The following is a 17,165-nucleotide window of genomic DNA, read 5'->3' on the forward strand; positions in this document are numbered from 1 at the left end:
CCTGCATGTAAAACTTAAAAGTTTATTCACTGCCTTTTAAATACAGTGCACCCTACCCTGTGGGTCATATAGGCCCTTCCCAGGGGCTTGACTAATAGCTATAAAAAGGGAAGATTTAGGCCTGGCAAGAGGCTTATCTTTCCACGTCGACATGGCAGTTAGAAACTCCACACACAGGCTATGCAATGGCAGGCCTGAGACATGGTTAAGGGGCTACTAGAGTGGATGGCACAATCAACGCTGCAGACTCACAAGTAGTATTTAATTTGCATGCCTTGGGCACATGTAATGCACTTTACTGGGGCTTATATGTATATTAAATATGCTATTTGGGGTTAAGCCAAAGATAACATGATTTAGGGGAGAAAACATATGCACTTTAGCTGGTTAGAGGTGGTAAAGTAATCAGAGTCCTAAAGCTAGCAAAAGCAAGGTTAGAAAATGGAGAGAGTTAGGCAAAAAGTTAGGGGGAAGAAGACCATAATGCTGTCAGACCTACAAACACCTTATTTTAAATCAGTGATATTCCAAAAGGATGGCACGTAGGCCTCACAAACACCAAAATAATTTCCTGTCTTTTCCAGAGTCCACCCCACCCCAGCACTCTGAACCCCAACACCTTCTGACTGCTCTTTGCCTTCTAGCTCAAATTCATAAGGAACGGCTCACAAACAGCATTCAGTACTTAACAAAAATAAAACTCAATAAATAAACACATGCACAGACATGGCCTTTCCTCTCCTTGCCACTACCAGGTACTTTGGGAGGCATGTTAGCTTTATTGTTTAAAGTAGATAGCAGCCCATTTGTACACTGAAATAAAATATGTGTGTTTCATTAACTAAAGGCACTGGAACTTATCATCAAATGTAATTATCTTTACTTTTTCCAAATATCTCTGGGTGGATGTGTCAGACAAATTCCAATTTCTGTGAACTCAGTGACCACTACATCTTAAGAGCCATAAAATGATAAATATGGTACCAAGGAAAGAATACATTAACAGAGTAATAGGATTTTGCCACTGTGCAAAAGTGCCACTTTTCTTTATTGTGTTGGGCATCACTTTAAGAGCAAATGGATGAAGAAGACAGGGATTGGCAGGTTCATAAACTACAACCCTAGATTAAATTAAAATTGCTTTTATCTTTAAAACTAAGAGTCTTACAATTGTATCTGTCATAAATGTTGATGCATTTGTCTGTTGGCAGTGAGAACCAGGAACCAGAATGAAAGTTAGAAGTCACATTTCTCTCTACATATATTTTATTCAGTTCAGTTCACTTTTATTGTCTGATGGTAGTTGTGTGCTTTCTTGTTTACCTACTTATGTCTACTAGGCCTTTTGGGGTATAGAACACCAACCTGGACTCTCCAGCCATCTCGGTCTTGAGCTTTTCCTTTGACCTGACTCCAGGTTTTGCCAATCTCCTCGCAATCAGCCTTGAGGCCTCAGTGTCAGTTGTTTCTTGGCCTTCCTCCTTTTCCCTTGAGGGTTCCAAGGCAGGGCTTACCTGATGGAGTTTGGGCTTGTGGAAGGTTTGAACTATTTAACTCCATCATTGTTTCATGATTTCTTCATGGGCAGGAAGTTGCTAAGTCTGCTGAAATAGGTTATTGTTGCTGATGCAGTTTAGCCGGTGTATTTGGGTGATTTATCTCTGACAGGTGTTGATGATGGCCTGGGCTTTGTTGGTGGTGGTCACTGTTGCCCTCTAAGTTTCTGCCCAATACAAAAGGACCACTTTTACATTGGTGTTACAAAAAGCCAGATCTTGGTTTGCAGCATTAGGCCCTTGGAGCTCCAGATCTTCTTTTATTGAATGAATGCAGCCCTCGCTTTGCAGAGTCTTGCCTTGACATCAGCGTATTTGCCCCCCTGCTTGTCTATATCACAGTCCAGGTAGGTGAAGGCCTCAACCTCTTCCACTGCATCACCTGCAAGATTGACTGCAGCTGTGCTGCCTGGATCGGCCTTCAGGATTGTTGTTTTTACCGTATGGATGATGAGGCCAAGTTGTGCGTTTGTGGCTGCCACATTGTTGGCCTTTTCTTGCACCAGCTCATTGGCATGGTAGAGTAGGACAAGGTCATCTGCAAAGTCCAGATCATTGAGCTGTATCCAAGGTGTCCACTGGATCTCATTTTTTCTTTCTGCTGTGGATGTCTTCATGATCCAGATTATACCCAGAAGGAAGACAAAAGACAAAAGCAAACAACCCTGGCAGACTCTGGTCCTCACTTGAAAGGCTTCCATGAGTTGTATTCCATGTACTATCTTGCAGGTCACTCTCTCACAAGAGTTCCTGATGATTCTTACAACTTAATCTGGCACACCGTACTGGTGGAGGAGTTTCAAAAGGTCTCTCTGTCCACGCTGTTGAATGCCTTCTCATAGTTGATAATGTAGAGCGGGGAGTTTCATTCCATTGACTGCTCCGTGATGATGGTCAGTGTTGCAGTTTGGTCTGTGCAGAATCTATCTTTGCAGAGAAAAGCTTAATGGTCTCTCAACTGAGTATCGACTTGTGCCTTCTGATTTGTCACTTCCTTCTGTTCAGGATGACTCTGTTGAACATTTTACATAGGTTTAATAGAAGAGTTATCCCTCTCATTGTAGTTTGCACAGATGATAGTGATGTCTGCATTAATTGAGGACCGTCTATGGCAATGTATTAGACCAACTTATTCCAAATGTTTTACATTTCCATTAATAATTATTGTGAAACAACTTGTGGAATGAATGGTTAATATGAAGGAACAAGTGTATAAAGCTTCCATAAAGAGCAAATAATTATTAGATATGCAGTGCAGGAGACATCAGTTGTGTAACTACTAGAAAATAGCACATTTGATAAAAAGGAAGTTTTGAATTTGGGTTGTATTATAACGATTTTCAAATGAATAGTGTCCAGAGGTTAAAAGTTCTTTTCAAATCTAAGTATCAACAAGGCATGACTCAACACCCATTCCTTTGTCCTTCTAGAAACACGGAGGCATATTTGCAAGCTCCTTGCATCATTGGTGTGTCACATTTTGTGATGCTCCGGCAACACAAAGTTTAGACCTATATTTTCAAGGCCACACAAAGCCACTTTGCGTGGCTTTTCATGGCCTTGGAGATATGGTGTAAGGCAATGTAGCACAAGTCGCTGCACTGCCTTACACTGCATCAAGGGGCATTCCATGGGTGTTGTGGTAGGTTTTTCCATGCAACACTCATGGGGCTTGGAACATTCCCAGATTTACACGGCTCTGTAATCCTGGGAATGTGTCAAAACTGTACATCTCCTCAGGTGAGGCGTAACAAAGAAAAATATCTTCATTTCTCTTCATTTTTCTCGTTCTGCAGCACACATAGAAAGAGGAAAAAGTCTCCATTGATTGTTTCTGTGCTGGGAGGTGCCCCTATCTGCACAAAAACAACCCTGCCAGCAATGCAGAAACCCTTGCACCAAATTGTGCGCCAGCACTGACTTTAAGGACAAAAATGAATCACATCTTGTAAATATGGTGCATTTCTGTATTTTCAAATTGGCATAGGGCAGCACTGCAAAAAGACTTGCGCCTCTGCCCTACACCATTTTTTGTAAATATGTCCCATGGTTGACAGCACTAAAGATGATGTGGCAGAAGACATCTTATCAGTGTTTTACTACTGACACTCCAATCTTCTCATTGAACTTGTCTATACATTTCCCTATGCACACAAGCATCCCACTGCCTATTTCTTTTGCCTGCATGTGTTACATTTATGGACACACTTATTTGCGTTTTTCGCAACAGCATCGGTTTGACCCTATAGAAGGATTACAGTTCCACTCCTTATCCAATTAAATGAATTTTGAGCATTATCCATGTGTTACAATGTATTAATTTACTATTCTAGGACATTCTCAGGTGCCTCTCTTGAAGAGACGTTCATTACTGGAAATCACAACTTCGTGTAACAAGAAAAAAAACCCTAACGCAGCTTATTTCAGAAACCAAATCCTCAGCCTTTAGCCTCAGAGATGGCATTCTAATTTTGTTACCAGACACTATTATTCCTTAGTGTTATTGTAGCACATATAATTGTAATAACTCTCATTAACCTAATATCTGCATTTGTTTCTTAACCTAGTGATAAAAACATCGAAACATATCACCCATAGAACTGAATGTCTTTAAATGAATGAAGGTTTTATTCCATAAGAAATGTAAGCGAATTTGTTTGAGCATTATGACGTTAATTGTAAATTTTAATGATCAAGATATATGTGAAAAAATACATTTCTCTCCATCAAACTGGGATGTACTGTAATTGATCGATGAAATGATCAAATTATCTTTTAAGATCTTGAATGATAATTTAAAAAAAAAAAACATAATCAGCACATGTTGCAATCACGGTTTATGCCTGTAGTTCAAAAATATGACGATTTGTTTTTCTGCATTCCTTAAAATGATTTTCTATGAGAATGAAATAACTTAGTAAATATCTGAATTATTATATACCGAGGTAAACATCAAATGCAAGGTTTAAAGGCAGATGCGCAATAAAATGAGCAGAGCAGGGCTGATAATGAATCGTTCAGCGCTAAAAGAATAAAGATATGTTTAGTTTCAAAAACACTAAAGTTAGAGAGGATGAAATGTGGTTTGTGGAACAAAGACCACTGAATGAGCCCTACTAATTGTTTTTCCTTTCTGATAGGAGAAACTGTAATGATTATGAATAAAAACACAATGGGGCCGATTAATGGAAAGTGGTGCTGAACCGCATGCACTGCTGCTTTCCCTGCGCCCCTTAACGCCTCCTACCACCACCAAGTGAGTGCCGTATTTAAAATGCAGTGCACCGTGGCCCAGGGTAAAGAACAATAGCGTCATTTTTCATGATGCGATGGATGTAGTCTGCAGGAGTAGCACCAAAATGTTGGCACTACTCCTGCAAAGTACATAGGGGCCATGGAAGCCCCCTTTTAACACCTACTCTGAGCAGTCGCTAAGCGTGCCATAAAAAATGGCACACTGAAATCTCATAGATTTCCTTGTGCCCTCTTTTGCGGTCCCCCTAATGGGGGAACGCCCCTTTCCATACATCATGCCTGGCGCAGGCATAATGTAGCCAAAAGGGTTACAGAGTGGCGCAATGCATGCATTGCTTCACTCTGTAAATTCAGCGCAGGGATTTCGGCCTCGGTCCACATTAACATAAAAAATAATGACATTAATGTGGCGCAAGGTGGTGTTAGGGGATCATAAATGCCCCAATATGGGCATTTTCTGCATTAAAAGATTTGGCTTTCTAATGTTTTTGTGAGTACACATTGATCCTCATTACTTTTGCCCGTATACATGCTCATGGTAGCCACGTTTATACCTATATAATAAGCGGGTTTTACTGAGTCCCACACAATGAAAATGCAATCTTCTTCTCTGTTGTGCCCAAGGGGTGAGAGCTGTTTCTGACACCCATTCTTAAACCTCAATTCTTTTTGTTATTAAAATGTATCACTCCAAGTAAACTCAATAGTATCACAGACTCTAGGATTCTAATGCTGCTTTATTGCTGAGCAGAATCTTTTTTAAATCTCTAACGTGATAGCCAGATAAAATAAGACAGAAGCAATCTCAGCAGATATTAGGGCGCATTTGTGCAGGAACATCCAATCTTTTTCATGTACACCAGCTTTCCTTTGGTGGTTTTCAGCTGTATTCTAGAGAGAAACGCATGCCCTAAAGTGGTCTATTTTCAGCTGCATTTATTTGGTTTCATTGATTCCCGAACCTTTAAAAAATGTAATCTTAAATTTAAACATGTAACAGAATGCTCACGAAATGTGCCAGTGGAAGAGACGCACATGGTTTTGTTTGGTTTGCTCTAAGGGTGGGCGATTTTGCTAATTATTTTTGCTACAAAATATGCCTAGGCTTAAAAAATTAGGCAAATTAAATAAATTACTATTCTGCAGTCAGTATGAAAATTACATGCAAAGCATGCCTATGTGCAGTGAGAGCTATGAGACATACCTGCTCAAAGCTTTTTCCATACAGTTTCCAACACCTCATTAGGATCACATGCGGTTTCATAGTTCCCACAAGACTTTTTCTTCTTAAACCATTGTTTCACAAGTTTGAATTAAAGAAAATGCTGTAAGGGAGGAAAACCCAAACTTATGTCAAATACAGACTTGAGTTTGAAGCAGGATTACAATTCCAACAAAAAATAGTGCTTTCTTGAATGACATGGAAAAGTCAAGGTAATTCCTAAATCACAACAGGTGAGAATAATGGGCTTCATCTCTGTTAACTGCTCATCTGAAAATACAGCAGCCTACATAACAATTTTTTGGTATAAGTAGATGATGGTATTTTATATTTCATTTCTAAATGTTGTAGTATGAACATTACAATTGTTGGTGCTCCATATTTTAAATTCGGTGCACACATGGTGGAGGTAGGGGGCGCTAAGTGCCACAAGAAACTTGGCACTGCATTGGATGCAGTGCCACCTTAATTACATTTGGGCACAAGTGTTTAAATCAGACAGATATCATCTATTACTTATTCAGATACCACTAACACGGTTCTTTTACAAGGCCTGATCAATACTGCTGATAAATCCAAATACGTCTCTATCTATACTGTGTCCGTGATCCCTGTACAGAAGTCCGTTCCTTTATAACTTTGACGGCAATGCTTGTGTATTTTAAATTACATTTACATATTGCCTATGCAGTGTGTAATTGTAAATAATCTGTACTCCAGTTCTCCTTTCTCCACCTGATTTACAAAGCATTTTACCTTAGTTTAAATGCATTTTTTGCAGTCTCAACTCATTCTCGTAATTCCCTGTAGCTACTAAATCACCATTAATATTTTGTTTTAAGCCCTTTCCTACTTACTATGTGCCACTTATGTCAGCCAAAGTCACTTTACATTTTAACAGCCAGTAACTTGCCTGACTTTACACCCAATGTTAACCCCATGGCTAATGAAACATTTCCAAGCTGGTCATTCTAGGTGGCCATTTTAAATTAGCGGAAAGGATTACTCATTTGACTTGTTTTTATGCAACTTTCAGAATAATGAATTGTGGTATTGCTCATGCAATTTTACATCAACATTTGCGCTGGCATTTTGACACACTGAGGGATTTATTTCAATAATCATATTCCATATAAAAAATGGCACACCGGCAGCGCAAGGGGCTTGTAAATAAACCGTGCTGTAAATTCTCTTTTTAGACCTGTACATTAGTGCAAACTACGGTTTTATAGTAGTATCGTATGGTAGTGCAAATGTCAGTGCAACAATTTAACCGTTTGTAGAACACTCTATGTGATCCAGCCCCTTGTTAGCTGAACAGTATACTCAAAACAGCTGCTATGACAAAAACTGACATTTTGTCACTATCACATTAACTGCAGCTCAGTATCCTCACCGTTCCACATAGGAAACATTTATCTTGATATGGTATTTCTGATGCTACAGACAGAAATAGACTTTCCTTTGCCACTAAATGTGGGTATGATTTTGTAGCCATAAACTGCAAACTTTGTCTTTGCTTTTCTCATGGTGTGCCATTGTCTTTTGCCTACATACAGTTAATGCCGCCTTTCTTACAGACCTTAACATTTTATCAAATGCATAGGCATACTACTCAATAATTAGGGCAGGTGAATCTTCGGTTCGACCAACTTCAACCATTTCAGTTGTAACTTGCATGCGCTTACTCTCAGCAGGCGCACTTCACATTCCTTCCTTCAGCACTCATCTTTTCCTTGAGCCCCCTTATTGCTATTCACTACACTATATTTCACATCACTTGCAGGCACCTATTCACCATTAACATTAAAACAAAATGTCACAGGCAGTTGTTTAGTCCACAAGAAACATAAACAGCTGGAAAAATATGACAGCTGCTACAATGCCGAGCAGCTGTATAAAACTTTTAGTGAGACTACTAGGGAGTTATAGAGATTAAAAAAACAAAGAAAAACACAGGTTGGCTCAAAAAAGTTCAATCCGTGTTGATGGATGCTACAGATAAGTTTTTGCTAGAAAGATTGGTTACACAAATTGAGACCACAGATAAAAAGATAAAACTTCAAACAAATGGTGTTTCTTGCTGCAAACTGACGGTCAGCCACGTAGAAAGAGATAACGCTCCAGGATGGTGTTTGGCCTGACATATATGCTAATGTTTGTAAACATTGAAGAAAACATTAAAAACGCAAAAATATAATACTACACAAACTGTTTACCAGGAGCCTCAAATGCAGTTATATCAATGTCCCAAAATGTTTAGGACTTAAAGTTTCCTTTGGTAGTCCACACAATTATTAGAACCTTTGTAGAGTTATGGTAGAATCTCTGGTTTTTCATCCTGAAAACAAACTGAAAAATAGACCCATTTTGTGCCAAAAATATCTTGCATCTGTAAATGAAACTTTGATGGGGGCCACAGGTTTGCTGTCCATTTTTCTAACAGAGTGTATACTGCCCACCTAGTGGGAATGTCGTAGTATCATAAAACCAGTCCACCATACTTGGTTGACAAAAAAACACCAAAGTAACCCTATTATTGGCATCAGTTCTCAATCAAGTTTGAAGGGCTATTTCCACTTATAATCATTTAGTAGCGCACTTTGTTAAGAAAATGGGTTGTTGGTTGACTGGGGAGTAAGCCCTGGTCAATCAGCGACTACAATCCTTTTCACGATAAGGTACAAGCAAATCCCAAATTGACCCGTGTTCATCCCCCTGGGTGCTTGGCACCAAGCAGTCAGGATTAAATTAGAGACAATGCGCAAAGTATTTATGAAACACTTCAAACAGTAGCACAGTGACGAGGTCCACTGTATGAGATCCAGTATTTACACCCTGGTATCCTGGTTCTAGAATGTGGGAGAAACATCTAGAGAGTGGCTTTGAAGTGCAAGGAATTCACTACCTCCCCTGGCTGCAAGCTTGCTGAATGCAAAATTCAGAGATGTTAGACCATTTGTGTGTGAAAAGGACACAACCTATTCACGTTTAAGTGAGGCTGTGTCTAAGTCCTCCTTCCCATCCTACCTGGGATGGCCCATCAAGTCACAACTATGCTCTCATTGTGCAAGGCCCAAAGCCCAAGTGCCACCTACATCCAGTCACGAGACCAGAGCTAGGCTACAGGCATCAAATAGCTGTGGAAAGAAAATGTTAACTTTCTAAAAGTGGCATTTTTTATAATCACTGTTTAAAATGTGACTTCACCATAAGTTAGGATTTCAAATTGTGATTCCAGAAACACCAAACCTAGATGAGTTATCTCTTTCCACTTGGAAATTACACTTCTAAAATGTAAGAAGGCAACTTCAATGTTGTCTTATGGGAGAAATAGGCCTTGCAGCAGTGAAAAACGAATTTAAGAGGTTTTTTTCCACCAGGACATGTAAAAGTTAGGAGAGCATGTCCAACTTTTTAGATGCATGGCACCTTGCCCGCTGGGCTTTCCAAGGCCTACACTAAGGGTGACTTAAAGGCATTAAAAAGGAAGATTTGGGCAAGGCAAAAGATTTTTTTTCACAATACAGCTAGTATACCAAAACAGGTGAACTAGTCCCAGAATGCACTGCAGTGGCTCCCAAAGAATAACAAATTGAAAAAACAGGTTCCACCTGTTTGGCAATGTTCACAATTTCTCATATCTTTAAACACTTCTTTTTATTCTCAAACAGGAGGAAAAATAATTCAAGGAATATGCAGTCCAAATGTTGCTTCACAATTGAGCTTGTGTTTATAGAAAAGTTACTTGTGGTGTCACATGGAGTGAAAAGGAATTCAAGCTGATCAGGTACAGCCCAGTCTACAAATGGCTTTCAAATGTCTAATGGCAACAACTGCCCAATGGAACCAAATTACTGTGCCACAAAAAAGAGCGTTTCCCTCAACATGCACAAACTGTTCTGGTGACCATATTCCATGTAATGCCCCAAAACATGTGTAGCCAACCTGATTAGACCCCCATCTTGTGCACCTATGCTTACAAATATCAGAAGTGGCCCATACTCCAGACCCCACATGAAAAATGTGCAGGAAAATGCATGGAACCTGAAAAATATTTCACGATGAAAGAACGTAAACATGGAGCTTTCAAAACAAATAAAAACATGCACGAGCAAAGGGAATAAATGCAACCTATTTAACCTAAGCAAGCAGGTGCCAGTTTGCATAGTGCATAGGAACACATGGGATTGAAAAGTCTAACACATACCTTTTCTGAAGTGACTACACAGGTATCTACTGATGTCTTCCAGCTTGAACTCCCAGTGTTTACGTGTGTTGAAGCAAATACAAGACTCTGCAATCATCTGTGCTTCTTGAAGTTTGATATGTTTTTGCATGTCACTTAGTACCATGGGTACTGACACCTATACACAGCTCACTGGTGAACTGCAGCACTAGCCTGCAGTATACTTGAGCGAGCACTAACATGCAGAAAACTGTTAAATGTGCAACAATTTGTTTACATGTTAAATAAAGTACAGGAAAATAAGTACAGAAGGTGTCCTGCACTCCTTATTTTTAGGAACATTTTTGAACACATTGTGCAGCAAGCATGTACAATATAATAAACTTTCTTCAAACTTTTCACCTTAGTGCATTAGATTGTGTTACTGCAACGAAAGACACTTATTTACAGTGATTATTTTTAAACATGAAACATTAATTTCTCCCCACCGCCGCCCTGACAGCAATGCCATTAGTGAACAAGGAGGCACCCTCTTGGTGGACTAGGGTGTTATAATTAAAACAATATTATAGAGCACACATCCTGAACCCTTCTATTTCAAAGTTCTCTGGTATGTGATAATTAAGAAAATGGAGGTAAAGTGAAATAGAACAATTTCCTAGGATCACACAATTTGGTCAAGTAGAGAAGCCTTGTTGATTCCAGGCTTGCTGGTTTCACATTGTGCAATTCAGACAGTAGATGGATAGCTCTTTCATGCCATGCTCAAATCAAAAGTTAATACTTTGTCTTTAGTTCTTGCCACATGAGATTAGAGAGTGGTTAGCAAACAGAAGCCACATGAAGGATCGGTTCATTTTGGGCTTGAGGATCTGGTTTAAGCGTGGCTCAAACCTTCTGTGACTTCCCACCTCTATCACATAATGCTATTTAAAGGGACAAGGCACAGTAAAGATATAATTTGACCCTCAAAATAACTGCTCGATTCACTGTCCACACCATGTACATGCTTCATTTCCCCTGCCCCACCTTACACTACCCTGACCGTCACCATGCTGGCATCAATGCAGCCTTCGGTCATGCCACAGCTCATACTATTGGCCCCTGGGAAACTGTTTCTCAGTACTCATGCTCTAAATAAAGCCTGTCTGGAGGATCTCCCATAGACTCTCACCTTACATTGATATGACCACTGATTTGCTATAGTCTATGATCTTCCTTATCAGTTACTGCTTGTAGTTTGCAATACTAAGACGATATTCTTTCACATCCCCTTTCTTTCTTATTTGTTTTCTAATAGACAATTAAGATCATTTCTTTGGCTTTAATTCACATTTTTCATAATTGCCACTGATTTGTTTTCTCTGGTTACAACCTGTTAGGTGTTTCTTTTCAACTACTGTCACACTTTCCTGCCTCAGGATTCTGTTTCCTTCCCAGCACAGTCTTAAGAGGGAGTACGGATTCAAAGCAGATATGTAAGTTGTTCCCAATCCTCTCATTGCCTACACTTTGATCTTTGGATCGAGGTTCATTTACAGATGCAATTATTAACATAGCGTTAAAGATTTTTGGGCCTGATTTAGATCTTGCTGAATGAGATACACTTTCACTTATTTGACGGATAGCATATCCGCATTATTACAAATGTACTACATCCTAGGGCACTTGTAATACAGTGAATGAGATAACCATCACATTTGTGAAAGAGTAGCCCATCCACCAAGATCTAAATCAGGTCCTTAATTTTTTGAAGGTTAATAAAGCATAGGCCAAAGGCATCATAGCACCTTAAATGAGCACCAGATTACATTACACTAAGATCGATTTTGTTAGCCTATTGCCCCGCTGTCTTTTATTTACATAGCACTACGCTGATACACATTGGGCATATCTCTTCTCTTTTTAGGATAGATTCTATGGCAGCTCCACGTACTGTGGGCCATATTTATACTTTTTGACGCAAAACTGCGCTAACGCAGTTTTGCGCCCAAAAAATTAGCGCCAGCTAATGCCATTCTGAAGCGCCATGCGGGCGCCGTATTTATTGAATGGCGTTAGCCGGCGTTAGCCGACCGGCGCTGCCAGGTGTGCGTGAAAAAAAAACAACATACACCAGGCAGCGCCGGCGTAGGGAAAAATGGCGATTGGGCGTCCCAAAATGGGGCAAGTCAGGCTGAGGCAAAAAAATTGTCTTAACCCGATTTTCGCCATTTTTTTGGGGCGCCCAGACGCCATTAACATGACTCCTGTCTTAGCAAAGCCAGGAGTCATGTCCCCTTGCCCAATGGCCATGCCTAGGTGACTTATGTCCCCTGGGCATGGTCATTGGGCATAGTGGCATGTAGGGGGGCACAAATCAGGCCCCCCTATGCCACAAATTTTTTTTTAAAAAAATACTTACCACAACTTACCTTTTCTTCCCTGGGATGGGTCCCTCCATCCTTGGGTGTCCTCCTGGGGTGGGCAAGGGTGGCAGGGGCTGTCCCTGGGGGCAGGGGAGGGTACCTCTGGGCTCATTCTGAGCCCACAGGTCCCTTAACGCCTGCCCTGACCCAGGCGTTAAAAAGAGGCGCAAATGCGGGTTTTTTTGCCCCGCCCACTCCCGGACGTCATTTTTGCCCGGGAGTATAAATACCACGCACATGCCGGGGAGTCATTTTTTAAGACGGGAACGCCTACCTTGCATCTCATTAACGCAAGGAAGGGGTTCACGCAAAAAAATTACGCTAACTCCATGAACTTTGGCGCTAGATGCGTCTAACGCCAAAGTATAAATATGGAGTTAGTTTTGCGTCGAATTTGCGTCGAAAAAAACGACGTAAATTTGGCGCAAACGGAGTATAAATATGCCCCTGTATGAGCCAACACTATGACACTAACACCCACAGCTCTGGACTCTTGAATGTGACTTTTTGCACGGAATCCCCTCAGTCACTTTTTTTTTTTTGTGTTGTAATTTTTTATTACGTTTAACAGCAGGTAACATACTATGTAAAATACACTATAACACAGCCTCACAGGGCAAGAGAATAAGCCATATGAATAAGGCTAGTAAACATCAGTTCGTGCACAATATGATCCAAAAATGAAACGCATGAATGTCGCCTGAGGTACAGCTGTAAAAACAAGGCATGTACATCAATATCTGTTGAACCAAACAGTTCTGGGGAGAAAGAGAGGAAAGAAGATCAAAAGAAAATAATAGTGAATAATAGTGATGGGGGAGACCAGCGACAGGCAACGAATCAATCAATCAATACTAAGAGAAGGGGGGGGAGGGGGAAGTGGGAGGTGGGGGGATGTGTGGGGAGGGGGAGGTGGGCGGGGGATGCAAACCTTTAAAAAATCTGCTGACAGAAGAGGGGGAGGAAGATGAGGGGAAATCGGCCAACAGGTTTGGACAGTATTCCGAAGTGTATCCGCCACACGTGGTTTCTACATCTCTGTGTATCATCTCCTCCCTCATTTAGGATTGATGTGGGTAAATAAACATTCATTTGTGGCAAGCAGGATCCATCTCGCAGCGAAGGCTATCAGAGAGTGCACATGTGGGGATAAGGGAAGCTGCTCCATGATAGTCGGGCAATTCAGTAGCAAGGGTTGCGGTGGCAGGGGTGGTAGGAGGGTGGAATGTCGAGGTCTTGCAAGGTTAGTCAAGAGATAGATAGAGAGAAAAGAAGAAGAGAAGGGCTGGGGAAAAGGAAGGGAAGGGATCTGGTGTCGAAGAAAGGGAAAAGAAAAGGGAGAGCATCAAGATAGAAGTAAATAGGCAAGAGGGGAGGGGGAGAGATGGAGTGAGGGGGGTGAGAGAAACCAAACAACCAAGTGCAGTGGTCCCAAGGCTAGGAGCACAAAGAGGGGGAGGTATGGAGAGAGAAAAGGATAGGGGGGATGGGTGGGAAGAGGGGGGAAAGAAGAGAGGGATAGAGAGAAAAAGAAAAGGAGAGTAGGAGGTGCATGAGGTCAGCTGGGGAGCAGCAGTAGTCACAATGGTACCGACTAGACGTCAGGAAGGAAGGGAGCCAATAGCTGAGCAAAAATAGCAGCCTGGTCCTGAAGGTTGTAAATTACTCTCTCATGTGTGGCTATGCTAATCATAGCCACAATCCATTCCTCGGGCGTAGGGGGAGTTTCGGATCTCCAGCGTGGTAGAATACATATTTTCGCAGTTGCCAAGGTGGATGCAAGAGTCTTTTTTGCGGTCGCGATAAAGACGGGAGGGAGGTCGTGTCATGCAGCATGAGTAATGAACGGGTTAAGGGGGTTGGAAGCAGCATGGAGTCCGCCAGGACATGCTCCACCGCCTTCCATAGAGGTTGCACCGACGGGCAGCTACTGAGTACATGAAGTAGATCACGGCGCTGATCTGCGCAGCACCAACATGACGCATGCGGAAGAAGGCCAATCTTATGTAGCTTCACCGGGTTCCAGTACCAGTCGTGAAGTATCTTGAAGAGGCAGAACTTTAAGCAATCCTCGCGTGTTCCTCTGTCCAACGCTTCTACCGTGTCTGCCCAATCCTCCTCTTCAAAAGTCTGCTGGAGGCGGGTTTGTCACCGCAACTTATCTAAGACCAGTCGAGAGAATAGATGGCTAATAAGGACTTCGTACAGGCCAGCCATAACAACCTTATGTTTCCCCCATGTCTTCAGGTAGGCAATTATAGGTGAGGGTTGTTGTCCCCAATGGATAATATCAGGATTTTGACGCATACAATGCTGGAGTTGTAGGTACTTCCACTTCTGTGTAGGATGGAGACGGAATTCCTCCCTCAGACTAGTGAAAGGTTTGAGCCTGTCGGTCTCCAACACCTGATCTAGGCTAGTTATACCGGCATCCCTCCATTGCGGCCAGTTCAAGGCTATACCCCCTATGCGTCTGCTGTCATTGTGCCATAAGGGAGCCTGGGTGTGAAGGGAGGGGTGGACCCTCAGGAGGCGGTGGGCCCTCTGCCAAGCCACGCCCGTCGTCTTCAGAAGCGGGTTCGGGTCGCCAGGGGGGGACAGAGGTCATGCGGTAAAGTCCATTAAGGCCTCCTCTATGGTAGAGCAACTCCCTCTCCACTGATACCCACTGTGGCGACTCTGCAGGGCTTGATAATGTGTCAGCCAATTGTGATAGATGGAGGGCTAGAGCGTAATATTCCACCGAGGGGAGTCCCATTCCACTGTGTGACATACGTGCTATTAGCTTGGCCGATGCTAGACGGGAGCGCGTGGATCCCCACATAAAGGCCCTGATTGCGGAGTCTACCGACCTCAACATGGAGAGGGGTATCTGGAGGGGGAGAAGTCCCAGTACATATGTGAAGCGCAGTACCGTGACCATTCGCACCGCCTGCAACCTGCCCCGCATGGAGAGGCCAAGTTGGGCCCATTTGTCAAAGTCGAGCCTCATACGTGCAATGGGAGGATCTAGATTGTCCGCCGTCATTCGTTCCAGGCCACGGTTAACAAGGACCCCCAAGTATTTAAGGCGCTTCGGGGTCCAGCGGAATGGGAAGCCAAGGATCACTGACTTCATCATCCCCCATAACAGAGGGAGGGCTTCGCTCTTGTCCCAGTTTACCCGATATCCCGAGAGAGTGGCAAAGCCACCTATAATCTCCATAAGGGCAGGTAGTGAGCGTCAAGGTCAGTTAGGTTGAGTAGTATGCATACAAGTAGAGTTTAGAGGTGACGCCACCCGGCAGGGGAATGCCCGCTATCCCAGCAGAAACAAAAGAGGGGAAAGAAGGCAGCCCTGCCTTGTTCCTCTGCAGATAGGAAAAGGGTCCGAGAGGAAGTCTCCACAGTTGACCCGTGTCATGGGTTGGTCGTATAGCAGACGTACTTTGGAAATAAATTGGTCTCCCAGGCCGTATTTTGTTGGCGTTGCAAAAAGGTATGGCCATTCTATGCGGTCAAACGCTTTTTCAGCATCGAGGGACAATGCTAAGGCAGCCTCAGGGATAGCCGAACCCCCCAAAGGGTGTGGCATAGGGTACGAAGATGATTCCGTGAGCTGCGGCCCGGCACAAAGCTGACCTGCGATTGATTTATAAGGGACGGTATAACCCTGTGCAACGGGCCACCAAGACACTCGCCAATCTCTTAATATCACCGTTCAAAAGAGATATAGGTCAGTAACTGCCGCAAAGCAGAGGGTCTCGGCCCGGTTTTGGTATGACAGCGATTACGGCAGCGCTGGATATCGCACCCAGCGAACTAGTCTGACAAGCTTCGTCCAGCGCCCAATGTAGAGCATCAAGCGTTTCCTCCCCCGCCCATTTGTAGAATTCTGCTGGGAATCCATCTTCTCCAGGCGACTTGTGATATGGGAGACCGGAGAAGACATGTAGAATTTCCTGACGGGTGATGTCCCCCACAGCAGTTCTCAGCCCTCATCGAGAAGTCAGGGCAAGGTGACAGTACTGAGGAAAGCCTCTATCTGGGCAGGATTGGACTGTGGTCCGAGGTATAAAGGCGGTGGTAGAAGGTCACAAATTCATCCACTATGTCCTGCTTGTGAATGAGGATTTCCCCCGATTGGGCCTTGATGGTCGGTATAGCTAGGGTCGACGCTCTTCAGCCTGGGAAGTAAAGAGTTTATTCAAAGCCATATGGGCTCTCTCCAAGTGCTGCGTCAGGCGTGTGATGTCAGTTTCTAGGGTCGCTTGCCGCGCCGCCCTGTCTTTATTTGCCAGTGTGGCGTCACACATCATATGTCCCCATATAGTTGCTTTAACCGCAGCCCAGGTAATCCTCCTGGATGTCACTGACCCAAGATTGTCCCGGATGTATGTGGATGTGTGTCCCTGCAGCTGCGCCTTCCCCTGAGGGATTCTGTAGCGGTGGACAGCGAATCACCATGGCTTGCGGCCTGGGGACAACATGCCCAGCTGAAGGACTAAAAGAATCGGGGAATGGTCCGACAAGCCCCCACTCAGTATGTGAGAGTC

At 42.9% G+C, this 17,165-nt stretch overlaps 1 protein-coding gene across 2 annotated transcripts in view; it reads left to right on the forward strand.

Moving 5' to 3' along the window:
• Positions 1–17,165, forward strand: part of NRG3 (neuregulin 3) — a 1,859,719-nt gene that overhangs the window by 1,107,649 nt on the left and 734,905 nt on the right. The window lies entirely within an intron of this gene.

This window comes from Pleurodeles waltl, chromosome 6 (genome assembly GCF_031143425.1).
Source record: "Pleurodeles waltl isolate 20211129_DDA chromosome 6, aPleWal1.hap1.20221129, whole genome shotgun sequence".
NCBI classification, from domain to species: domain Eukaryota; kingdom Metazoa; phylum Chordata; class Amphibia; order Caudata; family Salamandridae; genus Pleurodeles; species Pleurodeles waltl.